Below are 7255 nucleotides of genomic sequence, written 5' to 3' on the forward strand. Positions count from 1 at the left end.
GCTTAGCCCAGTGCTAGGAGAACGCAGAAAATGTGAATTGAAGTTGGGGCAGTGTGTGCATCTGTGTTCGTCCCTGCTGTTGCAAGAGGAATTTGGGGCTGGTAAATGTTTGACACAGGAAGAATGAGTAAATCCTAACATGACTTCTGGTTGTAGTAAACTCCCCGATACTGGTGCCAAATGAGTAAAGCAGTTCTCGTTCTGCAATGATGTCAAAACAAGCACTAGTCTTTGCAATAGTACAAATCTCCATGTCATTCTCGTTCTCTCTCTCTCTGGCCAATCTTTGGAAGATGCTGGCTATTTTCCCTATTCCCTGAGAAGACTAGGTCTTCAGATCCCTTCTGCTGCATGAACCAGAGCTCTTAACTCTGAACTGAACTACCTTAAAATAAGTGGTCTAATTTTAAAATGTTCTGGTTTGTTTCCCCACTGTGGTTGGGCAATAGAAGAAATTACTACTGCTACTTAGAAATTACTGCTACCTTCTCAAACGCATTTTCTGGAGTCTAGGTGTTCTGGTTTATTTGGGGGGTTTTAATGAAAGGCGGAAGAACACTAACACAGGAAGCAGTCCTTACGCCAGTAGCAATATAAACGATCTAGCAGTGAGCATAATGAAAACTCTTTGGGGTACTGCTCAGCAAAGCGGATAGGGGAAGCTTCTTTTTTTTTGAGCAGTGAAATGTGTTGCAACAAAAAGGAAACTATTTTTCTATGGATTTCACAATACTGTGAGAGTCATTGCAGATTTCTCTCCCTGTCTAACTTATGTTGAGATAAGCCCCTCTTCCCATATTAATGCTGAGACTGCACTAATCAGAGGATGGGATGAAGTGTGAAATACATGTGATCTTTTCCTTTCTCTTTTTACTCTTGAGTGACTTGTGACAAATCACAGTAGGACACTTTTTTTTTTTTATTCCAGAATGAGTTTCCACGCACAGACATGCTCTGACACCATTGAAGGTGTTAATTAAAACGGATTTAACCACTCTGGCGCAAGATGGTGTATAGGTGAGCCCTTATTAGGCAGGAGATTGTCATGCTAACATGCCTCACTAGTGTTTAGCTTCTGCACCTTCACCGCAGAGTTGACTTTGATCGGTTAGCCTAGCTCCAGAGTGTGCGGACACTGCCAAGTCCTCGCTGGTGGTGTGCTCCTGCATGTATCTGTGTCACTAGGATGTCTGCAATAAGCTGAGCCACTCTGATTCTTTCATGGTGATTTCTGGGAGAGTTTGTCTTCCTGTGCACACTGGAGGAATTGTGGGAAGGCAATGGAGAACTACTGGCACTCAAATGTCTGCCTAGCTGTGTCCTCACTACTAATAGGGCTGGTTACCTGCCTGAGTGTAAACCTCACTCATGCTTTAGTTATACCCCCAGCAGGCCAGCTAGCTCAGGTTGAAGGCACCACCAAACTTGGGTGAGAGGTTTTTGTTTGTGAATGGCAGGAAGGTTGAGGCAACACCTGAGAGAGAGCCTGGGTTAACTGCAATGAAAACAGACACTAAAAGTATGCACCACCCTGCTTAGGGAGCTGAGGAATTTGTGTCAAAGTGGGGCTGGAGAGCCCTACATTTGTGTATTTTGCCTCCGAGGTAGGGGTGATTTCTCTACTGCTTCAAAGCTTTTAAATCTATAGGGATTTACACCCTCTACGTTGCTGGCTGGAAAATGCCAGTATTTGTTCACTTGGTATTGCTTGTTTGATCAGAATGATCGTGTGTGTACACCTGACGGGTCTAATACATCATGTAAGTTACTAAATGCGCTCTCCCATCTCCTGCTTCTTATTTTGCCAAATAGTCTGACTGGAATCCTGAAATCTCCACCTGCCCTCTTGTTCTGGAAGCCACTCTTCCCTTTTTTTCACACCAAAATAGCTGTCTGTGCTCTAAGCCTGCTCCCTCCAATTCCAAAGACCTACAACATCCCTCAAAGCTGCAATGTTAGAATAATAAAGTGTTGTTAGAGCTTAAAAATGGAATGAATGCCTACATCTTTACTCCCCACATGTACTTTGCACTGCCTACATGTCTGTAGAGACAGTCTTCTCTCCACTGATGGAAGGATAGAATGTTGCATGGTCTCTTCCAAACCTCTTCATGCCTTAGCACAATGGATGGCACTCTGTTCAGTGAGGAGAGAGTCTGTGTGCGTGTGCTTATATTAAAACCTAGGGACTAATCTCCCCTTCATAATACTCCATTTCTTGATGGTTTTGATTTCCTTGACTCTTTCTAGTGCAGCACTGTTTCCACCCAGGAATGTCTCCCCAGGCACCTACTGCAGGACATTGGTTTTAGATTTACAGATATATTTCTCATTGTTCTTCCCTGTTAGTAAATGACTTACAGATGACTCGCCTTCATGTTAGGGTGAAATTTGCAAGGCTGAGGTTGGTGGTTCACAGGGCTGCTAAGAGTTTTAGAAGTCTGCCATAAATACTTCATTTGCAAATCCATCAATAATTAACCAAACACACATCTTGTGTTATCTATCTGTAATTAAGTGGTTCTCAAAGAAAAGTCTGGTTAGTTGCACTCTGCCCTGTGGCTAGCAGTGAAGTTTTGCCATTATATATGGTAAGAAGCTTTTTTACCAATATAGCTTATTACAGCCATGCAGCGCCTGTCCCAAATGAAATAGGCTACACTGGATAAAGCATAGTTTTGCTGGTACAACTGCATCAAGACTAGGGGCTTTTGCTTGCAAAGCTGCCAGGGATCGCACTTCATCACTGCTGTGCTGGCAAAAGTTTGTACTGCAACCCTGGCATGTTTCTAAACTTTTACTGTAGCCAGGGCTTCTGATTTTCAGCTCTGACCCTTTTGTTAACCACAGATCACCAAATCAGTTACCATCAAAGTTGTCACTTTACAGAGAACGTTTGAAAGGGTAGGCCAACCTGAAACTCCAGTCTTGTTTCAAGAAATGAGTTAGTGTTTCCTAGGTGTGTTACGTGAACCTGAGTGTTCCTGAGATGGTTGTTACTTTAAAGACCTTTTCCTGTGTATCTGGTTCTCTTCCCTGTTACTGTGCGAAAGACTCGTGCAAGCAGGAGAACTGACGGGAAAGAGTGAAAAATAACTATGCAAAATGTGGTCAAAAGTGCAAATTAAACCAACTTGGGGGCTGGAGGGAAAGAACAGAAATGAACTCCATTGATCCCTTTCAATTAGAGTAACTAGAGGTATTGCTTGTAGGGGAAAAAATGGCGACACACACAGAATTGACTTAAATAGCTGTTGTCCCGTTAATGTCACTTTCAGTGTATGTTAGAGCCTTTGTCATGAAGCTGAATCGTTTTTGTTTTACAATATTCTGTACCACAGTGCAATCTGGGTGTGACCACTTACGGGACAGATGCCAACTTGTTGCTTGCTAGAGTTGCCCTTCAAATAAAAGTGAAACAGAATTGTACTTAGTACCTTTTTGGAAGCTACTTCAGTGTGGTCTCAAGGTCTCAGAAACTACTTTAGTGTGGTCTAATAAAGGGCGAGCTCTATTGATTTCACTGTATTTTTCCCGCAATGTCATGGCTACTGTTACTTGGTACGTCTGGAGCAGGAGATAATCTAGAGCTCAAGCTATTGGAAGTGGCATCTGCCTTCGCAAAACATTGCATTTAGGATTTAAGTGGATCCCATTGAGAGGCCCACTCTGTTAAATGGAATAAGGTAATCAGTCCTGTGCATTTGGTGTAGCTGTGGGAGGGCCGGGCAGTGAGAGCTTTGAACTAGCCTGCTTGTATTTAATTATTTACTTTGGCTGGGAAGACTCTACCCATTATCTTGTATCAACTTAGCAAATCTAAAACCTGTGGTCAACTACATGTGACACTCTGGTAGCAAATGACTGAACTTGATACAACTTCCTGCCCCAGCAAAAAGCTAAATGGCTCCATGTATGCTCATTTAAATGTTATCGTCAGCATGAAGTCACAGGCTATATTTAACCTGCCTATATAAATCTAACCGAATGGCACACTTTCTGACTGCCCTGGAGTGCAGGTTGAAGCAGGCTGGTGCGTGGAGGCCTTTCTCACTATGTATAAGCGGAACTGTTTGCTGAGCAAATTGGATGTCGCTTTTTTTTTTCCCCCAGTGCTTATCAGCTCAAAGGAATAGGGCTGACTGTAGAATTAGATTGTGTTACTTTGGAGAGAAAAGCTGATCCGTACTGAAAAGTTTGTTACACAGCTCTTCATCTAATTAGGGGGAAAGGACAAGATTCTGATGTGATGAAGATCGCTGCGTCTGATGCAAATAGTTCTAATCCCATTTAGTGCTCACATCTCCGTGTCTGCAGCCTTAGATGCCCATTTCTCATGTCTTCATCTATCAAACTCAGTTCAGAAATGGCGTTGAAATACGTTTTGAAATAAATCACACAACATTTCAAATGGTGAAATCTTTTAGGCTGGCAAGCAGCCAGGTTAAACCAGTGTTCTTTTCTACAAGTTTCTGTGTCTTAGATTCTAAATACAGACCGTCCACTTCCCAGGACAGTAAGTATGCAGTAGATTGATGGGCTACTCTGATAGAATTAATGCAGTTTCCAGACTTGGCTAGCAGTACCTCAGTACTGTTGGCTGGCAGTGTTTTCTTGCATGGAACTGCTGCCATTCTTGTTGCATAGGTCTGACTGCTGCAATCAAATGACCATTAGCCTAGCCTTTCTGAATCAGACCTCTGGAAAAACATTGTTTTCTCTGAAACCCATTTCTGATCTAAAGAATACAATTGATTATTGCAGAATACTCCAGCAGGCTACCAGTAACTTGGTAGCTCACCTCTAAAACCGAACCCAGTCATGGGAATTCACTAGACTTCTTTCTACAGCAGCTCAAGTTATGAGTGCCTAGTTGAGGGGGATCCAATAATTTTCTAATGGTGGTCCACGGACCAAGTGTGGAGTATACTTTATCAGTTGCTTTTGCAGGGAGGAAGGTTAAATTTCACCTTTCTGATTTCTTGATGAGATTGGTTGAGTTAACTTCCTTAAAGGCCATACAAGCCTTTTTACAAACATTAAATATAGGGCTTGTCAAAAAACAGAAAAGCCATTTCACAAACAAATTTGAAGCTATTAATTTTGCAAGGCGTTAAAAGAGAACCGTTTTCTCCCCTTTTCTCTTCTCTATGCCACTGAGTGCAGTAAAACGAACAATGTCCAGGGCGGCACTCTTAATTTTTTTTTCTTTCTTTTCTGTTGTAACGTATCCAGCATTTGAAAAGATAGAGCTGCAAGGTTGGTTTTGTTTCCTCTTGCCACTTTAACTTTTCAAAAAAATATATGATTTTTGGAAAAGTTAGATGAGCAAAAGAAAACTGAAAGTGTGAGTGAGTGACATCATTCAGTCTGTTGCGTTCGGGGGAGGGGAAAGGGGGATAAAATGTCAACACTTTCAGTTTTGATGAACAAGCAACTTTGAAAAAACAGCTCTTCACTAAAAGTTTTTGTTTAAAAATCAATTTTTCATCAAATGTGCAAACAAACTTTGACTAGCTCTGATTTACAGTATGAAATTAAACAAGCCTTTCTTCACCCATGTTTTAATGTTCAATTAGGGTTACCATACGTCCTCTTTTTCCCGGACATGTCCGGCTTTTCGGCAGTCAAACCCCCGTCCGGGGGGAATTGCCAAAAAGCCGAACATGTCCGGGAAAATGGCGGCTCTGCTCCTCCCCGACTCTTCGGCTGTGTTTAAGAGTTGGGCTGCCCGAGCGCTACCGGCTTCAGGCAGCCCCCGTGCCTCCTGACCCTGCGCCGCCGGAGCCCGGGAGGGGAAGTGCCCGGCTGGGGGCGCAGGGTCCGGCGGCATAGGGGCTGCCCAAAGCCCGAGCGCTACCGGCTTCACGGTTTGCCGAGCAGCCTCCAGACCCTGCGCCCCCGGCTGGGCGCTTCCCCTCCCGGGCTCCAGCTACGCTGGGGAAGCGCCGGCTGGGGGCGCAGGGTCTGGGGGCTGCCTGGCAAACCCTGAAGCCGGTAGCACTGGGGCAGCCCTTTCCCCCTGGCTGGGAGTGGGAGGGAGGAGGGGGTGGAGTTAGGGTGGGGAAGGGGCGGAGTTGGGGCAGGGCTAGGGTGGGGAAATGGGCGGGGCCAGGGCCTGTGGAGGGTCCTCTTTTTTTTATTTATGAGATATGGTAACCCTAGAAGTTCAATCATTTGCACAACATAAACTTGCATAGGTAATAATCTTGCTTAGCACAATCTTGGAAGCCAACCCAAGCTGGTTCAGGATTCCTGTCAACACCTACCCTCCTAAAGAAACCTAGCTATGCTAAAAAGAGCGGAGGCTTCCCTCTTCCTAGGCTACACAGCTGTTGACAACATGTTTGATTCTTTTAGCACCTAGATTCTGTTTTGTCACATGGCAACAAGTACTGCCAGTCAAGCGTTCTTGTTAAAAAGATAAGCAGCTGCGATTACAGTTCTGGGTCTCTAGGGGGCAGCATTAACTGAGAAACAGATGAAACTTTCAGGAGGCGCATACAAAGCAAATTATCAGGGGAAGGAAGAAAATAGGCTTCATTTTAATACCTTCCAACTGGTAATTATATTTGAACACTGTCCCCTTTGTGTACATAGCGTGTTATGTGCATTCTGCCATACTGCAGGTATACAGTGCATTTGGAGTTGGTACCTGCTGCCAGTGTTACACGTCTGAATCAACAGTGTTAATCCTCTTCTGGACTAAATAGTGGATGTAGCAATCCACCCTAGGAAGAGGCTGTTTCCATATTGGCAAGTCTGGAGGCCCAGAATCCTATTGCCAAGTTTCCATGCAACACACAGATAAGTACATATCCTTGTACATCTCTGCTGCTCGGATATCCATTTCTCTAGCTAAACTGGATTTTAGTTCAGTTTCTTTAACTTCACTGTTCTAGCTCTACCTGAGAGACCCTAGAAACAGTCCCATATGCTGAGTGTTGTGGGCTTGTCGACATACAGAGGTTACACCCCATTTAATTATTTTATACTGATTTTAGCTAATCCAGTGCAGCTTTTTCTGGACACTCTTAATATCTGTTTAAAGCTAGTGATATGTGTCTCGCTTGCAGGGCCGGCTCCAGGCACCAGCTTAACAAGCAGGTGCTTGGGGCGGCCAAGGGAGAGGGGTGGCACCTGCGGCAATTCGGGGGCGGCAGGTCCCTCACTCCCTCTAGGAGCGAAGGACCTGCTGCCAAACTGCCGCCGCCAATCGCGGCTTTTTTTTTTTTTTTTTTTTTTTTTAACCAAC

General features: G+C 44.2%; 1 protein-coding gene across 5 annotated transcripts in view; it reads left to right on the plus strand.

Annotated features, from left to right (window-relative positions):
* RNF216 (ring finger protein 216) overlaps positions 1 to 7255 on the plus strand; it is a 128610-nt gene that overhangs the window by 78060 nt on the left and 43295 nt on the right. The window lies entirely within an intron of this gene.

The sequence above is a fragment of the Trachemys scripta genome, chromosome 10, assembly GCF_013100865.1.
Source record: "Trachemys scripta elegans isolate TJP31775 chromosome 10, CAS_Tse_1.0, whole genome shotgun sequence".
Lineage (NCBI taxonomy): Eukaryota > Metazoa > Chordata > Testudines > Emydidae > Trachemys > Trachemys scripta.